General features: G+C 54.5%; 1 protein-coding gene across 1 annotated transcript in view; it reads left to right on the top strand.

Moving 5' to 3' along the window:
• LOC133344089 (myelin transcription factor 1-like protein) overlaps window positions 1–17,501 on the top strand; it is a 132,346-nt gene that overhangs the window by 1,128 nt on the left and 113,717 nt on the right. The window contains exon 2 of the mRNA XM_061554039.1: window positions 1,184–1,250. The gene's annotated coding sequence lies outside the window, so the exon portion shown is untranslated. The remainder of the gene's footprint in view (window positions 1–1,183; window positions 1,251–17,501) is intronic.

A 17,501-nucleotide genomic window follows, 5' to 3' on the forward strand; every position in this document is an offset into this window, starting at 1 on the left:
CCTCCACTGACCCATTCATCCACTCACACAACTCACCAACTCACGAATGATATAATTCACTCACTAATTCACCCATTTACTCATTCACCCACTCACTCATTGTCTCATCCATTCACTTACTCCCCCACTCACTCATTCACCCATTCACTCATTCTCTCATACACTCACTAATTCACCCACTCACTCGTGCAAATGAGGCTCTACCCTGGTCTCACCTGCTCACACAAAACACAACATGAAACTTGAAACCCCTCTGCTGATCTGTTGTGAAACGCCACCGGTTCAGGCGAGACGAGTTATTAAACGAGTTTACTTCCCGCGATTGTTTCTTTTCTCTCCTGCTCTATCAACAAAAGAGAAACTCTGCGATGTTTTTAATTAATCTGTAGGTCCTTTTTTTTACAAAATGTGTGTAATAATGTATACGCACGTGCCTCGTGTCACGTTAATTATGGAACGCGGAGAGCAAATCGTTGGGTAATTTTGTCATTCTCACATCGATTATTGCTGCTGCAGTGTAAGCTCGTGATGTTGGCTCAGTGCTCGAGACAAAGACAAAGATCCCCCGTATATCCTAAACCGACTGTTGGGGCAAGTGCTGTTAGCGAGCAGCGCCTATGAAGGCCGGCACGGCACACGAGGGGGTGGAATGCCAGGACCACGTCCAGCTGACTTTGTCTCCCCAGTGGCGATGTTTACACACCGCACCAGGTACTGATTCAAGGCTGAGTCGACCTAGGCGAGGTCCAGGTCTGGTTCACATCATCTTCACTGGTGTTTGTTATCGTGAACGGGAATCTAACTTAGGTGGCCGGGTTCGTGGCACGGCGTGTTAATGACGACACTGCTGCTAATGCTCCCTACAAAGACAAAGATTATCCGTATAACCTTAGCAGAATGTAGGGGCAAGTGCTGTTAGCGAGTACATATGAAGGTCGGTACAGCACACGAGGGGGTGGATGGCCAGCACTACGCCCGTCCGCCTTTGTCTCCCCAGTGGTGATGTGTACACACCGCACAAAGCACTCATTTGAGTCGACCGCTCCCCACTCCTCACAGACACACGCGCTCGCATTTATATTTCATGGAATGTGCGTACGTATGTACGTTGGACTTCTTTCGCACCGTACGCAGCCAAAAAACTTGCATTTGCCTTGCGATGTTTGTCTCGCGGCTCCCACAGCAAACGGAGAGCGCGGAGGGAACCCGCAGCCCCGCGCCGCCCAACACGAGCTGACGGCAAACTGGAGGTGCGTGCAGACCCACTCTACGATGCTGCTTGTTGCCACCTACTGTTATTATTCATACCTGTTCACCCAGCAAAGCCTCGCCACGAATCTCGAGACTATTTCTCTCGAGGGCCCTGCCACAGTGTCCGCATGAGTGGGACGATGATCGCTGCCCGCCGTGTCCCGGTCTTGTGTGATCCCAACTGCGAGTCCCGGTCTTGTGTGATCTCAACTGCGTGTCACGTGTTGTGTGATCCCAACTGCGTGTCACGTGTTGTGTGATCCCAACTGCGTGTCACGTGTTGTGTGATCCCAACTGCGAGTCCCGGTCTTGTGTGATCCCAACTGCGTGTCACGTGTTGTGTGATCCCAACTGCGTGTCACGTGTTGTGTGATCCCATCTGCGTGTCACGTGTTGTGTGATCCCAACTGCCCGATGGCCCACGCTTGGGAACGGCCTCCACGGCATTTCGTGGAGCAGACGGCGCAGAGTTTTTGTTGTTATGGTAAATCCACCCGCAGTAATAACCCATCATACCACCTTTCCCCTTCCCGGATCGATAAAGTAGGTACCACTTTGTGGGGGAAACCAACCGCGTTTTTTTTTACCAATGGATTCCAACCGGCTTGCGCTGCACCGAGTTTAATGTTTAACTTTGATGTAACATTGGTTTACGTTTGTGCAGTATTCTCGTGTTCTCTCGTCACACAGTTGTTGTTTTGGTTTTGGGTTCTGATGGCTATCTGCTTCATCGTTGTTACTTTATTTTACGTATTTTGCTGTTTAAACAAAATCAACTTTAAACTTGAACCCAGCCGCCCATTCACTCACCCATTTACTCACTCACCCATTTCCACACTCACCCATAGACTCGCTCACCCCACTCACTCACCACCCACTCGCTCACCCACTCACTCACTGACCCAAGTTACTCTTGCAAACGAGGCTCATCCTGGTATCTCGAGTGAGCACATGGTTACACAACATTTACTTGAAACTTCCCCCCTCCAGAGGAATGTGGAATGTCCACCACTGGCTCTGCAGGGCTGTGAACGGGAGTAGAGCACCGATGCCTTCCTGTGACTCTTTTGAAGCAGAGAACTCGCTCTTGACTTTGACTCAGATCGTAAGCGCGCGTGCGGCTCTGCACGTGCGGCTCTTCGTCGATCCACGAGTCGACGAAGGCCTCCACACGAGAACAATGCTCGAGAGAAGACTCCACGGGGGAGGGATTTTGAGGGTTGATGGATCGCGGGGTCCCCAACCCGCTGGGCCGCGAGGGTGGCCCTGAGAGAGCCGTGCGGTGAGAGTGTTCGAGAACCTGTCCGTGATTAGATGTTTACGTAACAGATGCGTATCAACGTCTGCTCAAGCTTCCAGTGAGTCACGTGACTCCTGTGTGGCCACCCCCAGTGGGTGAGTGAGCGGGTGATTGAATGAGTGACTGAATGAGTGGGTTGGGTGAATGAGTGAGTGGGTGAGTGAGTGACTTAGTCAGTGAGTGAGTGAGCGGGTGATTGAATGAGTGACTGAATGAGTGGGTTGGGTGAATGAGTGAGTGGGTTAGTGAGTGACTTAGGGAGTGGGTGAGTGAGCGTGTGATTGAATGAGTGACTGAATGAGTGGGTTGGGTGAATGAGTGAGTGGGTGAGTGAGTGAACCTCACTCTCTGAACCTCCCCCCTCACCATCCACCGTGAAAAGAGACGTCGCTCCTCCTCCACGCAACTCCCTGCTGCTCGCTTCTTCCTTCTCTCCCCTCTCTTCCCTCCTCTCATCATCATCACCATCGCCCCATCTTCATCCCCAACATCTTGGCCTGGTCATTCCTCCTCCTGCGGACGGTCACGTCTCAAGTGCGTGCGGGCTGCGCCTACTCGGCAGTGTCTGTGACACAACGAGGAGGAGGAGGGATGTCTCAGGCGGCACGGCCAGCCTGCTCCGTGTTCTGAGAGTGGCGGTGTGGGGGGGTGGCTGAGAGTGGGGGGTGTGGGGGGTAATGGGGGGGGGACTGAGAGTGGGGGGTGTGGGGGTGTGAGGGGGGGTGGGTTGAGAGTGGGGGGTGTGGGGGGTAATGGGGGGGGGCTGTGTCCGCTGTCCGTTGGAGACTGCGGCCCCAGGCACCGGGGTCCCCACGTCAGAGGGACTCGCGCGAGCTCCGCGTGACGTCATCTGCGCGTCTCTGAGGTGGCGGCGCTCCGTGGGGTGATGGTGGGGGGTGATGGGGAGGTGATGAGGGGGTGGGTGGGGGATGAGGGTTGAGGCATTGGCGTGAGGTGGGTGAAGAGTCTGTGTGTGTGTCTGTGTGTGTCCGTGTGTGTCTGTGTGTGTCTGTGTGTGTCCGTGTGTGTCTGTGTGTGTGTGTCGGTGTGTGGGGAGCGGTGGTGTAGCGGTTAGCGCGCTGCGCTATGAACCCGGCCACCCGAGTTCGATTCCCGCTCACGGCCAACACCGGTGACGATTATCTGAACCGGTCCTGGGCCTCCCCTAGGTCGACTCAGCCTCAAATGAGTACCTGGTGCGGTGTGTAAACATCACCATTAGGGAGACAAAGGCGGTCGGGCGTGGTGCTGGCCACCCACCCCCTCGTGTACCGTTGCGGCCTTCATAGGTGCTCGCTAACAGCACTTGCCCCTACAGTCTGTTAAGGCTATATGGGGGATCTTTATCTTTGTCTTTGTCTGTGTGTGTCCGTGTGGGTGGTTTATTGGTCGCTCACGAACAATCATCAATGGCGAATAATTGAACCGGTCCTGGACCTTCGCTAGAATTCGGACTATATGCGGAGTGTAAACATCAGAATTGGGAGATAAAGGCGGCCGGGAGTGGTAATTGCCACCCACCCAGTCGCATGCCGTGCCAGCTTTACTGTGTTCTCGCTCACAGCGCTTCATCCCACCGTCTCTGCAAGGCGACACGGGGGATCTCCCTCTCTCTCTCTCTGTGGTTGTTTTGTGTGCAAACATTTCAGGATACAGCGCTGACATTGGAGTCGGCCGAACTTCCCAGGTAGCCGGTCCAGGGCTTGCCCCGCTCTGCAGTCCCCGCTGTGAATTCTCCCGTCGCCGCTTTGTCCGCTTGACGCGGGCCGCTGCGGTGCGCGCCTGACCCCCCCCCTGCCCCCACCCCCACCCCTGCCTCCGCCTTTACATCGTGGTCGCTACGGAGGGAGACGCCTCCCCTCCCCCAACCCCTCCCCTCCCCCTCTATAATGAGCCTTGACACGTGCATTGTTTGCACGTGGGGGGTCCTCTGTGCTCACACCTGCGGAGGCCACGTGGCGCTAATGCGGGAGCTGATTTTGGTTCCAGTCGAACAAAACAAGCTCGAGCCATTAGTGAATACCAACAGCGTGGCCTTCAAGGGAAGAAAACGATTACAACAAAGATCCCCCGTATAGCCTTAACAGACTGCTGGGACAAGTGCTGTTAGCGAGTCGCACCTATGGAGGCCAGCACGGCACACCGGGAGGTAGGTGGCCAGCGCCTCGCCCGGCCGCCTTTGTCCCGAAGAGACGATGATTGCACATCGCACCAGCCACTCATTTGAGGCTGAGTCGAGCTAGAGGGAGGCCCAGGACCAGTTCAGATAATCCTCACCGATGTTGGCCGTGAGCGGGAATCGACCTCGGGTCGCCGGGTTTGTAGCGTCGCGCTAACCGCTGCGCCACCGCTCCCCAGTACAGTACACGTACACACACTGTAATAGGCGGCATTCGCCAATACATCCCCCTAAAAAAACATTTTTTGCCTTAATAGGAAGTACTTGAATAAGGACCATTGCTCGAAACGTCGACAATGATTTGTTTTCCTTCGAAGGCCACGCATTGTCATTGGCGAGCGTGTGGAGTTGTTGTTGTTGGCTGTGCTTGTGCACCACTGCCATGGCACCACCAGAGAATTGTTTCCAATCATCTCGAATTGGTTCTCATCATCTCGAATTACTATCCACTCTATCCGTCTCCCTATCCTCTCTCTCTCTCTCTCTGTTATGGCGGAGGGCCATTGCCCGAAACGTCGCCTGTTATATACATGCTAAAGCAGGGTGGTCCAAAAGTCAGGACACACAGGCGCCCGGGCATATCATCGTGCCAGCCTCAATAGGTGCTCGCTAACAGCACGTAGCCCCACATGATTTTGTATTGTGTACGTACTGTATGTTCAACTTCTTTTGCACCGTACGTAGCCAACCGTGCTCATCGGATGTGCGTATTGGCCATACACGTGCAGTATATTCGGGTACTGCTAGATATCTTGATACGTATATAAATACTGAATAACCATACCACTTGCTCACCTCGTCTCGATCATCCATTCTCTTCCTCTTCCCTCCCCTCGTCCCTCCACTCCATCCTGCCCCTCCCCCGTAGCCCTTCCGTGATCCCTAAGCGCCCCTCTATCGCTGTCACTCATTGCTCAGTACCTCGGAGCGCGCCCCTGCCACAACGAGATCATTCCATTCGGTGTCACTGCTTCTCAAACCCTGTCAAGTGAAGGCGCCCTACAAATGTAACATCACATTCTCATAATGAGATAGTGCAAACATGCACAAGATCACGCGTGTTACAACCATATTTTTTAATTTAATATCCCGTATTGGTAATGTCTCATCGTACCGTTATCACTTTAGCAAGACGTATTGTTTAATATTGTTCCGTTTGTTTACACAGGAAAGCCCGCTGAGTCTCAAGGCTCTTTATCCAGGAGGGCCTTGCCAAGCTCTCACAGTAGGGGGCGATGTTTATGCCGCTGCTGCTGCTGCTGCTGTGTGATCCCAGTTGAGGACATTTGCGGTGTGACTGCCACATTTCTACAAAAAGTTACCATGTCGCCAGCACACAATGGCCCACTCTTGCGAATAGCAGACGGCCGCTGGCTTCGAAGCGCACACCTTTTCGGTTCGCGCTTCTGCGGGGCAATGCATCGCCCCGTGATGAAGCCATGCCCGAGCAGGCACGTGATCAGCTGAGCTGGCTGATGCTCGCAGTTAGACACAACGTGTTACTGCTACCAGTTGATTAGTTCGGTTAGGATGCTGTCAGTGACAGGATAAATACTTGTCGAAGCAGACTACGCGGGGTCTACATATATATTGTAAGCGTTACACACCTGCAGCGATAACCAGGGCGGCTGCTCGATTCGAACCGCGGAACCCTTTTCAACAGCAGAGCCGCGAGCGGCGCTACCGCAGGGCCACGTCACCGGACCTTCGCCGGAGTCACCGGGAATTGTCAGAGCTATTTCCACCCCGCCCCCCAGCAAATATTCTCCGCTTACAAAAGAATAATCAATGATGTGAATGTCGCGAGAGTCGTGTTGTTGGCGCGGCTGCGTGTGGTGTCGTTCATCGCCGTGTCGCGCGGCCTGTCGCTGCACGACGCGGCCACTTGGCTGTCATATCAGCCACAAGCAGCCTCCTCTACCAACAGAGGCCCCCATCCGCCCCTTGCATCCACCGCCTCCCCCCCACGAATGCAAACGCACGGTGTGGGAGCGATGCCTGCTTAGCAATGATAACAGAAGCTGGCTCGTAGCAGAGCAGACCACGTGCCAGCGGGGATGCATCGTCACCCCCACCCGCACCATTCACGAACCCCCCCCCCCCCCCCCCCCATTCTAACACAAAGACAAAGATTCCCCGTATAGCCTTTAGCAGGCTGCTGGAGCAACTCCTGTTAGCGAGCACCTACGAAAGCAGGCATACGCTCGGCCGTCTTTGTCTCCCCAGTGCTGATCTTTTACACACTTGCACTAGGTACTCATTTACGGCTGAGTCGACCTAGGGGATGCCCAGGACCGGTTCCGATATTCGTCAGCGGTGTTGAAGCCGGTTGGCCAGTACCATTCACACCCAGGCACCTTTGTCGCTCCAATGCCAATGTTTATTTTACAGGCACCCATTTGAGGCCGAGTTTACCTAGGGGGAGACGCAGACTCGTTTGAGATAATCGCTGCTAAGGATATCGTAAGTGCGAGCGGGAATCAAAATCGGGTCGCCGTGTTGGTAGCGCAGCGCGCAAACCACTGCACCACCGCTCCCCCTATCCCATCACACAAGCGCCCTAGTGCTGGAGCCCATGGGGAGAGGGCCAATTCGCACTCCACGGAAATTAATTAATTGCGCCATGTGCGTAGCAACCAGCAACGCTAAGTACTGTATAATTTGGCGGATGATTTAGGTCTCCGTGTGTGTCTGTGTGTGTCTGTGTGTGTTTCTGTGTGTCTCTGTGTGTGTCTGTGTGTGTCTGTGTGTGCGTTAATGGGGAGTGGTAGTGTAGTGGAAAGCGCGCTGCGCTATGAACCCGGCGATCCGGGTTCGATTCCTGCTCACTGCCACCAGCACCAGTGAAGATAATTACCTGCATCAGTCCTGGGCCTCACATAGGTCGACTCAGACTCAAATGAGTGCCTGGTGTGGTCTCTAAACATCGCCACTGGGAATACAAAGGCGGTCGGGCGTGGTTCTAGCCACCCACCCTCTCGTGTGCCATTCTGGCCTTCATAGGTGCTGCTACTCGCTAACGGCCCCAACAGTCTTGTTCAGGCTGCGCGAGGGATGTTTGTCGAGCGCCGTGGAGGCAACAGCGAGGGTTGGTGGATCACCGCACATACGTCGCTGTGGAACTCCCTTCCTACCACGTGGGTGGGCGTCCAGTAGGAGCCGCACCCTGGCTCGCCAGGAGAAGGCGGCACGGCAAGGGGACTGATCTCCCTCTGTGCGGGGATAGAACGTTGCCCCCTCGCGCAAGGCGTGGGTTGTCTCCGGGTGTTGCAGTTTCCTCCTGCCCACGTGAAGAATAAACACGACTCGTCAGTAATCGGCTGAAGACGTCTTGCAAGTAAAACATCAGTGTAGCAGCGGCAGCAGGACCCTGGGAGGCGACGTCGCTGCTGCTCTGTGTGATGACAAATATTGGACCCTGACGCCGGCACGCTCTGGCCTGCTCTTGCGAACGACGTCACTTGATCTTTAACGTGGACCGTGAGTGAGTGAGCGAGCGAGTGAAGCAGATCGTGACGCTTAATGCGCACACACCGCTTCATTAATCAGGGCGGCCGTTGAAATTCGAGCCCTATGCGGTTCGCGGTTTGTGCACCGAGGTGGAAACATCTGGGGAGGCGCAGGGCGAGGCGTGGGGGGGGGCTGTAGGATGGGAAGAGGAAGATGGGGGGGGGGCGAGTTTCCGTACACGTGACATCATCATATCATCATCGTTCTGATGATGATTATCATAGACTCGAGGAGTGTAACACGCAATTTTCACTTTGTCACGGAGCGGGGTGCACCTTGGCAGGGATCATGCGCGGCATTCTAAACGCCATCATCACCTTTCTCGCCCCCCACTCCCCGCCACGCGCTACCACCGTCTTCCTGTCGTCAGGTGGAGTGTGTAATGCGATTTACATGAATTCATTAATTGTACTGAATCGGCCTCGCTCGCGCTCAACGAAGGAGAACACGTGCCCGTGAGCGACACCACTTTCGCTGGTTCCTGATTGGTTTGTTCTGCGTGAGAGCTATCGCGTGGTTGTACAATGGCATTGTTACATGATAGCCCCCCACCACCCGACAGAGCCAATCAAGGCAGGTTGTGACGTCACGGGCAGCACGTGTTTCCCCACGTGATTTGGTTTAATAAGCAACACCCGAGGTGGCCGAGGAGGAATGGTGAGAAGCAGTCGCACGTTTCGTTTTATATGTACGACGTATCGCTGGAGATTACACCAGCATCGTCAGGCGTGTAACCAAGAGGTCCGCTCTCAAATTAGGAATCCCAACATCGGTGGTGCAGCACTCGCACAGACACGGGAGCGGTAGGAGCGAGAGCAGCCCTGGCCACGGGAACGGAACGACGCCTCGCGGTCCAGAGTCGAGACTCGTGCCGGAGTGGCAGCCACGAGGGGGGGGGGTGTACACTCGCCCAAGAGGACGCTCCATGCTGAGATGGCACGGCTCTGATTCTCTGTAAACTATTGTTTGTATTTACCAGGTAAGCGCCACTGATAACTAAACTATTGTTTGTGTTTACCAGGTAAGGGCCACTGAGAACTAAACTATTGTTTGTATTTATCAGGTAAGGGCCACTGAGAACTAAACTATTGTTTGTATTTACCAGGTGAGGGCCACTGAGAACTAAACTATTGTTTGTATTTATCAGGTAAGGGCCACTGAGAACTAAACTATTGTTTGTATTTACCAGGTGAGGGCCACTGAGAACTAAACTATTGTTTGTATTTATCAGGTAAGGGCCACTGAGAACTAAACTATTGTTTGTATTTACCAGGTGAGGGCCACTGAGAACTAAACTATTGTTTGTATTTATCAGGTAAGGGCCACTAAGAACTAAACTATTGTTTGTGTTTACCAGGTAAGGGCCACTGAGAACTAAACTATTGTTTGTATTTACCAGGTGAGGGTCACAGAGCTACCAAGATCTTTTTTCATGAGCTACCTGGCCACATTGGGTAGCTCAGCGAGGTGGCTTGTCATCACGTGGAAATGTTATAGCGGCCAAATACTCTAAACGCGTGATGCTGATGCTAAACGTGGAGGGGAAACAACCGGAGGACCCGGAGAAAAGTCCACGCGACGGCGGCGAGAGAGAGACACGCAAACTCCAAATATACAGCAGCAGGCGCCAGGGTCGGGATTCACGAGCTCCTGTGTACCAGGCGAGGTAGTTAACATCTCCTCGCCACCGCGGCACCCGATAGGGACTCGGAGAGAAGGAGACGGGGAGGGAGAGACGCGTCGATGAACGCGCGGCAGAGACAAACCTCGGCTGCGTTTCCACTTCGCGCCGCCGCCGCCACTCCTCCTCTCATCCGGCACCGCAGGCGATGTCAGCGAGAGGCACAGCAATTAGCGCTGATTAACGGGGGTCAGTGTCCTGACGACGGCGGTCGTGCCCCGCGGGGGGGGGCGGGGGGGGCGGGGTGTGAGTGGGTGGTGGGGGGTGGCGCGGTAATGCGGTCGACGTCGCCTCGCGCTGACCGAGCCGAACCCCGTGCGAGAGACCTCCGCTGACCCGCTGTAAACGTAGCAGCTGTCAACTCCGGGGTCGACCGCGACAATCAGGGGGCAGGGGGAGGTTGGGTCGCTATCCCCGTGGAGATGCGAGCGCCGTTCTGGTTGGACGAGGCGTCGTGCGCGTCGTCCACGCAGGTCCCAGACGCCGAGCGGACAGCGACAAACGGCACCCGAGTGACCAGGTCGATGGATGATCCGGCGCTCACCGATTCCCTCCAGCCACTCGCTCACCGATTCCCTCCAGCCACTCGCTCACCGATTCCCTCCAGCCACTCGCTCACCGATTCCCTCCAGCCACTCGCTCACCGATTCCCTCCAGCCACTCGCTCACCGATTCCCTCCAGCCACTCGCTCACCGATTCCCTCCAGCCACTCGCTCACCGATTCCCTCCAGCCACTCGCTCACCGATTCCCTCCAGCCACTCGCTCACCGATTCCCTCCAGCCACTCGCTCACCGATTCCCTCCAGCCACTCGCTCACCGATTCCCTCCAGCCACTCGCTCACCGATTCCCTCCAGCCACTCGCTCACCGATTCCCTCCAGCCACTCGCTCACCGATTCCCTCCAGCCACTCGCTCAGCGATTCCCTCCAGCCACTCGCTCAGCGATTCCCTCCAGCCACTCGCTCACCGATTCCCTCCAGCCACTCGCTCACCGATTCTCTCCAGCCACTCGCTCACCGATTCCTTCCAGCCACTCGCTCACCGATTCCCTCCAGCCACTCGCTCACCGATTCCCTCCAGCCACTCGCTCACCGATTCCCTCCAGCCACTCGCTCACCGATTCCCTCCAGCCACTCGCTCACCGGCGGTCAGTCGCCCCCCCCCCCCCCCCCCCCCATCGCTGCTACAATGGTCTTCGTTGCCTCGAATTTTACTAATCGATTCGTCCACTCGTGTTAAGTTCTACCGGACACTGTCTCGTCTGATCCACACTGTGTTCAACCACCACCACTACCAACACATTGTGTTCAACCACCATCACCACCATCACCACCACCACACTGTGTTCAACCACCATCACCACCACCACCACACTGTGTTCAACCACCATCACCACCATCACCACAACCACCACACTCTGCTCAACCACCACCACACTCTGCTCAACCACCACCATCACCACCACCACACTCTGCTCAACCACCACCACCACCACCACACTGTGTTCAACCACCACCACCACACTGTGTTCAACCACCACCACCACACTGTCTTCCACCACCACCACACTGTGTTCAACCACCATCACCACCACAGTGTTCAACCACCATCACCACCATCACCACCACCACCACACTGTGTTCAACCACCACCACCACCACACTGTGTTCAACCACCACCACACTGTGTTCAACCACCACCACACTGTGTTCCACCACCACTACCTCCAGACTGTGTTCAACCATCACCATCGCCACCACCACCAAACTGTGTTCACCCACCACCAGCAGACTGCAGGTCACAACAACACACTCGGTCTCCCACCCGCCACACTGCAGGTCACCTCTCCCATCTCTTTGCGTCTTCGCTGGCACCGTTCCACTGTGAAATCCCCTCTTCTCATCATCATCATCATCATTGTCGTCCCCCTAAAGCTCTTACAATCATAATAACCTTGTAAACTCTTTATTTATTCAACGTCGAGAATAGTGCCGTTTGTCACTGACCGTCTGACATGTATTGGGCCGCTGTACCTGTGCTCAGTAACGGTTTGATGACTACATAAGTCCATGCGTAGATCGAGACGCATCACGCACACGAGCACGGACACTGTGATGCATATCCTACCGCGTGGCATAAGGGCATCGGAGCATGGCTCTAGAGCGTTCAAGTGTCATAGCCAGCGTCCCACTCCGCGTACGACTCCCGGGCGGGGGGAGAAAGAGAGATCATACTCTCTCACTCTCGTCTCTCTCTCGTCTCTTTCTCGTCTCTCTCTCGTCTCTCGGCGTGGGGTCGCTATCGTCCATGGGTGTCTGTGACCTTTGGCATCACTGACTCCTGTGGTACACGTCACTGGAGCGCAAGACAAACAAAGGCGAAGATCCCCCGTATAGCCTCGACCAGACTGTTGGGGCAAGTGCTGTTAACGAGCAGCAAAATAAATACCAGCACGGAATACGTCAGAGTTGGCCAATAGCACCACGCCCGGCCGTCTTTGTCTCCCCAGTGCTGATAATCGGAGGGTTTTTAGTGCATTACCGGTAACCGCTTGGAGAAACACCCGCTCTACATTGGTGACCAGTCTGCGGCGCACAGGGACACGTCTGGTGACACGCGCGACACGCGGTGGCCGGCAGCACGCCGCACTCAGAGGGCGCCGCCTCGATTCCATCTCCCGGCGCGGCAGTCGAAAACAACAGATGTGTTGTTGTATGTGTCGGTGCAAATCTTGACTTGGAGCTTTCGTGGCTGCAGGAATTCATATTATTGGGTCTTTCGGTAAGGTCGCGTAGATAGGTTCAAAGAAAATAATCAAAAATAATAGAAAAACGACGACGTTTCGATCGCAACAAGCGGTCGTCTTCCTAATAATTGTATTTGAACCTATCTAGGTAACTTTACCGATAGACCCAAAAATATGTATCAGTGCATTCGTTAGGAAAATTTCACTGGAAACGGTTACCGGTTTCCTGACTTTCTGAACTGTTTTCGATTCCTATCCCGAAGAAAATGACCGCATTTTTACCGGTTGCTTCTCTGGCATCCCAAAGACTCCAGACGTACGTAGTGTAGCCAACAACATGTCTCATCCACAACTCCCTGGCTCCACGTGACAAGTGTCTTTAACACATCACATCAGCCGCACGACCCCTTGCGGTGCACAGTTTCAGCAGCAATGGTTCGGTACAGGCAAACATCTGGACCCGTTTCGACGTCCAGTATCACATCCGGGCCCCCCATATCGTAAAGAGAGAGTCCTTGCCTGTCACGTCGACAGTTCCCACAGCACTGCATAGGGACGAGGCTGATCACGCCAAGCGCAGTGGTTCTTTATGCACAGTGGGATCATGCGATTAGTAATTAGTGGGTAACAGACACAGCTCCATCAATCACGTAAGTCTATCACAACTTCTAAATCGACGCGCTGGTATTAAACATCAAATCGCACAATGCTGCAGTGCGCATGGCATTGCGAGACGTATCCTCGTGCGAGCACGTGACCCCGCCCTCGCCACCGCCTCAATGGAGGGGCACTGAACTCGCGCCGTCTCGCATTGACACGGAGCAGGCTGAGTTGTTTGTATTTTGTTGGCTGTGCTTGTGCACCACCACTGCCAACGCAGCGGCAGCAGCAGGAGGAACAGTCATCACCAAACCCCTCTGTCTCTTTACTCATAACGATCGCGTTACAGCGACACGCAGCAGCTGATCCAGAGTCAGTGGCGTTACAGGTGGAAGCTGCCCCCCTCCCTCCCCCCCCCCCCTCTCTCTCAAGCGTGAGGGGTTGGCTGCTGCTGCTGCTGCTTTTTGTTTTCCAGCGTGCGTCCCCGTGTGTGTGGTGTGTGTGTGTGGTGTGTGTGTGTGTGTGCACCTGCGTGTGCGTGTGTGGTGTGTGTGTGTGCACCTGCGTGTGTGTGTGTGTGTGTACCTACGCGTGTGTGTGTGGTGTGTGTGCACCTGCGTGTGTGTGGGTGGTGTGTGTGTGTGTGTGTACCTACGCGTGTGTGTGTGGTGTGTGTGCACCTGCGTGTGTGTGGGTGGTGTGTGTGTGTGTGTACCTACGCGTGTGTGTGTGGTGTGTGTGCACCTGCGTGTGTGTGTGTGGTGTGTGTGTGTGCACCTGCGTGTGCGTGTGTGGTGTGTGTGTGTGTGCACCTGCGTGTGCGTGTGTGCGTGTGTGTGTGTGCACCTGCGTGTGCGTGTGTGGTGTGTGTGTGTGTGCACCTGCGTGTGTGCGTGTGTGTGTGTGCACCTGCGCAAGCATCGCGTCACCTGTTGGCGCGGTGTTTTTATTCTATTTGCCTTTGTCTCCCCTGTCTGGCACTTACACTGTAATGTAAAGACAAAGCCCCCCTCCCCCGTCTACTATAGCCTTTAACAGACAGCTGGGGCAAGTGCTGTTAGCGACCACCTTATTTATGTAGAACTTCTTTCGCGCCGTACGTCGACCAACCGTGCAACACAAGGGAGTGGGGTGGCCAACACCACGCCCGGCTGCCTTTGTCTCCCGAGTGTTGATGTTTAGACAGCCGCAGCGGCTAGGGTGCCCAACAACGGCTGAGTCGACTTAGGGGTGGGAGGCTCAGCACCGGTCGGAGATGGCCCGGTGCTGGACTCGAGATGAAGGCTGCTGGCGGACGTGAGCGCGCGCGCAGCACGAGGCCCGCACTCCCGCTCCGAGTGTGGGGAGTCAACAACAACAGCAGCAGCAGCAGCTGTTGCTGCTGCCATCTCAATATCACAAGCCGAGTGAAGGCTTACGGAATATATAGAGGCTGTGTGTGAGCGAGCGAGCGTGTGTGTCTGTGTGCGTGTGTCTGTGTGCGTGTGTCTGTGTGCGCGTGTCTGTGTGCGCGTGTCTGTGTGCGTGTGTGTCTGTGTGCGTGTGTCTGTGTGCGTGTGTCTGTGTGCATGTGTGTCTGGTTGTGTGTAGCTGAGCGTGGTGCTGACCACCCACCACCCCGTCGGGTGTCGTGCCGGCCTTGTATGTATGTGGAATTTCGTTCGCACCGTACGTAGCCAACCGTGCTAATCGGAGGTGCCTACATAGGTGCTCGCTAACAGCACTTGCCCCAAAATAATGGTAAGGCTATACGGGGCATCTTTGTGTGTGTGCGTGTGAGAGAGAGACTGTGTGTGTGTTAGAGAGAGAATGTGTGTGTGTGTGAGAGTGTTGTGAGTGTGTGTGCGTGCATTTCTATGTCAACGTGTTTGCTCTCCGTGTTATCGGTTTTTTTCCGAGTATATTTTGGTCCAGATAAGAACGTCTCTTGTAAATAATTGCAATCATCCCTTTAATATTAATCACGAGGTGAAAAAAACCCCGTCAGCCTGCTGAGCATATCGACTGCGTCCCAGCAACACTCTGAGCTTAACGATTTTGACGTTTCTGTGACGAGACCAGAACGTGTGAGCGGGGGGCTGCGTGGATGTATTCCACCGCGAGAGCGTGAGGGGTGGCGGGGAAGCCTTCACCCAGCAGTCGATAGATCGTCGATGATTACGATCAACATTTGAGAGGAAGACGGCCGTGCGTGGAGCTTTGAGATATGTGCCCCAGCTCGACGCAACATCACAAAACTCAACGCAGTCACTCACTGCTAATCGACGCTCCGTATTTTACGGAGAGGGGTGGGGGCGTGTTTAGCAATCATCCGGCGCGCGCAGTGTGTGGGTGCGGCACCCAGTCATTAAACTGCAGGGCCACGGCGCGGTGCGGACACTCGTGCCTCGCAACAAGGACACCCGGGTTCGATTCCCCACCAAGGCGCCTTTGCTGTGTGGCGTTTGTATTGTCTCCCCCTGTTCTGCATGGGTTCCTCTAGTTTCTCCGATTTCCTCCCAAAGCTAAAACGCGCACACACACACAATGTAATTGGTATCGACAAAAACATCGCAATGCTAATAAATTCCCTCCTACACATCACTCAATGGGGATCACACAGCAGCAGCAGCAGTAACATCGCCCCCTCTTACTGCAGTACAACACTTGGCAGGACCCTCCTGAAGAAACGAGCCTTGTGACTCTCCGCAGTAAGGCAACTCCTGGGAGATGAAACGTCTCCAACTCACGTACCCTCGCTTCACCGTAGCAGACCGCGCAGTGAGTGCGGCGTCTCATCACGAGCCCCCCCCCCCCCCCGCCCGATATCTCCGCTAAAACAGCGCAGTTCAGGAGGCAATGGACACATCGTCCTGAGTCATGCCTCGTGTGAGTGTCCCCAGCAAGCTTCTGCAGGCCTATTACAGAGGAGCGCAGTAGAGGCCATATGGGTCGATAACGAATTCACTCATTTTTCTGATTATCCCGCTGCAGGGGTATCGGCAGCTGATCGACCCCGGGCATGTGATGGGATACGCAGCTATTGGTTCATAATTGATGGGGTTTAATCAGAGCTCTCACTCTCTCTCTCACGCTCTCTCGCTCTCACTCACTCTCTAGCTCTCTCTCGCTCTCACTCTCTCGCTATGTGGTGTTGCTGCTGCTGTTTTTTTTTATCTTTGTGAAAGAAAAAAGACTGGCTGAGCAAACATGGTCCCAAAACACCAAACGGTCAGCAACAAACAGCACTCACCACTCACGTTGTGATAGATACGAGAGCGTAACTCGTGTCTTGAATTTGAGCGAGTTTGTTATTAAGAGAAAAGAGTCGACGATGATGATGGAAGGGAGATAATTCCATAGTGGAGCGGTGTGCGGGAAGAGAGAGCGAGGTGACCTGCGGTGTGGTGAGCGGGTGAGTGAGTGAGTGAGTGACATGATGAGTGATTGGTTGAGTCGGTGAGTGAGTGAGTGACAGGATGAGTGATTGGTCGAGGAGTCAGTGGGAGAGTGAGTGAGTGAGTGAGTGACAGGATGAGTGATTGGTTGAGGAGTCAGTGAGTGAGTGAGTGACAGGATGAGTGATTGGTTGAGTCAGTGAGTGACTGGTTGAGTGAGTGACAGGGTGAGTGATTGAGTCAGTGAGTGACTGGTTGAGTGAGTGACAGGGTGGGTGAGTGTTATTACAAGTGAGTGGTTGAGTGAGTGGCTTAGAGTGAGTGACAGGTTGAGTGAGTGAGTGAGTGGTTGAGTGAGTGACAGGGTGAGTGTTTAACGAGTGAGTGGCTGAGTGAGTGGCTTAGAGTGAGTGACAGGGTGAGTGACAGGGTGAGTGAGTGTTATAATGAGTGAGTGGTTGAGTGAGTGGGTTAGAGTGAGTGACAGGGTGAATGAGTGTTATAATGAGTGAGTGGTTGAGTGAGTGGGTTAGAGTGAGTGACAGGGTGATTGAGTGTTATTACGAGTGAGTGGTTGAGTGAGTGGCTTAGAGTGAGTGACAGGGTGAGTGAATGAGTGGTTGAGTGAGTGACAGGGTGAGTGAGTGTTATAATGAGTGAGTGGTTGAGTGAGTGGGTTAGAGTGAGTGACAGGGTGAGTGAGTGTTATAATGAGTGAGTGATTGAGTGAGTGACAGGGTGAGTGTTTAACGAGTGAGTGGCTGAGTGAGTGGCTTAGAGTGAGTGACAGGGTGAGTGACAGGTTGAGTGAGTGTTATAATGAGTGAGTGGTTGAGTGAGTGGGTTAGAGTGAGT

Source organism: Lethenteron reissneri, chromosome 19, assembly GCF_015708825.2.
Source record: "Lethenteron reissneri isolate LAM-NWPU_2019-01 chromosome 19, ASM1570882v1, whole genome shotgun sequence".
NCBI lineage: Eukaryota > Metazoa > Chordata > Hyperoartia > Petromyzontiformes > Petromyzontidae > Lethenteron > Lethenteron reissneri.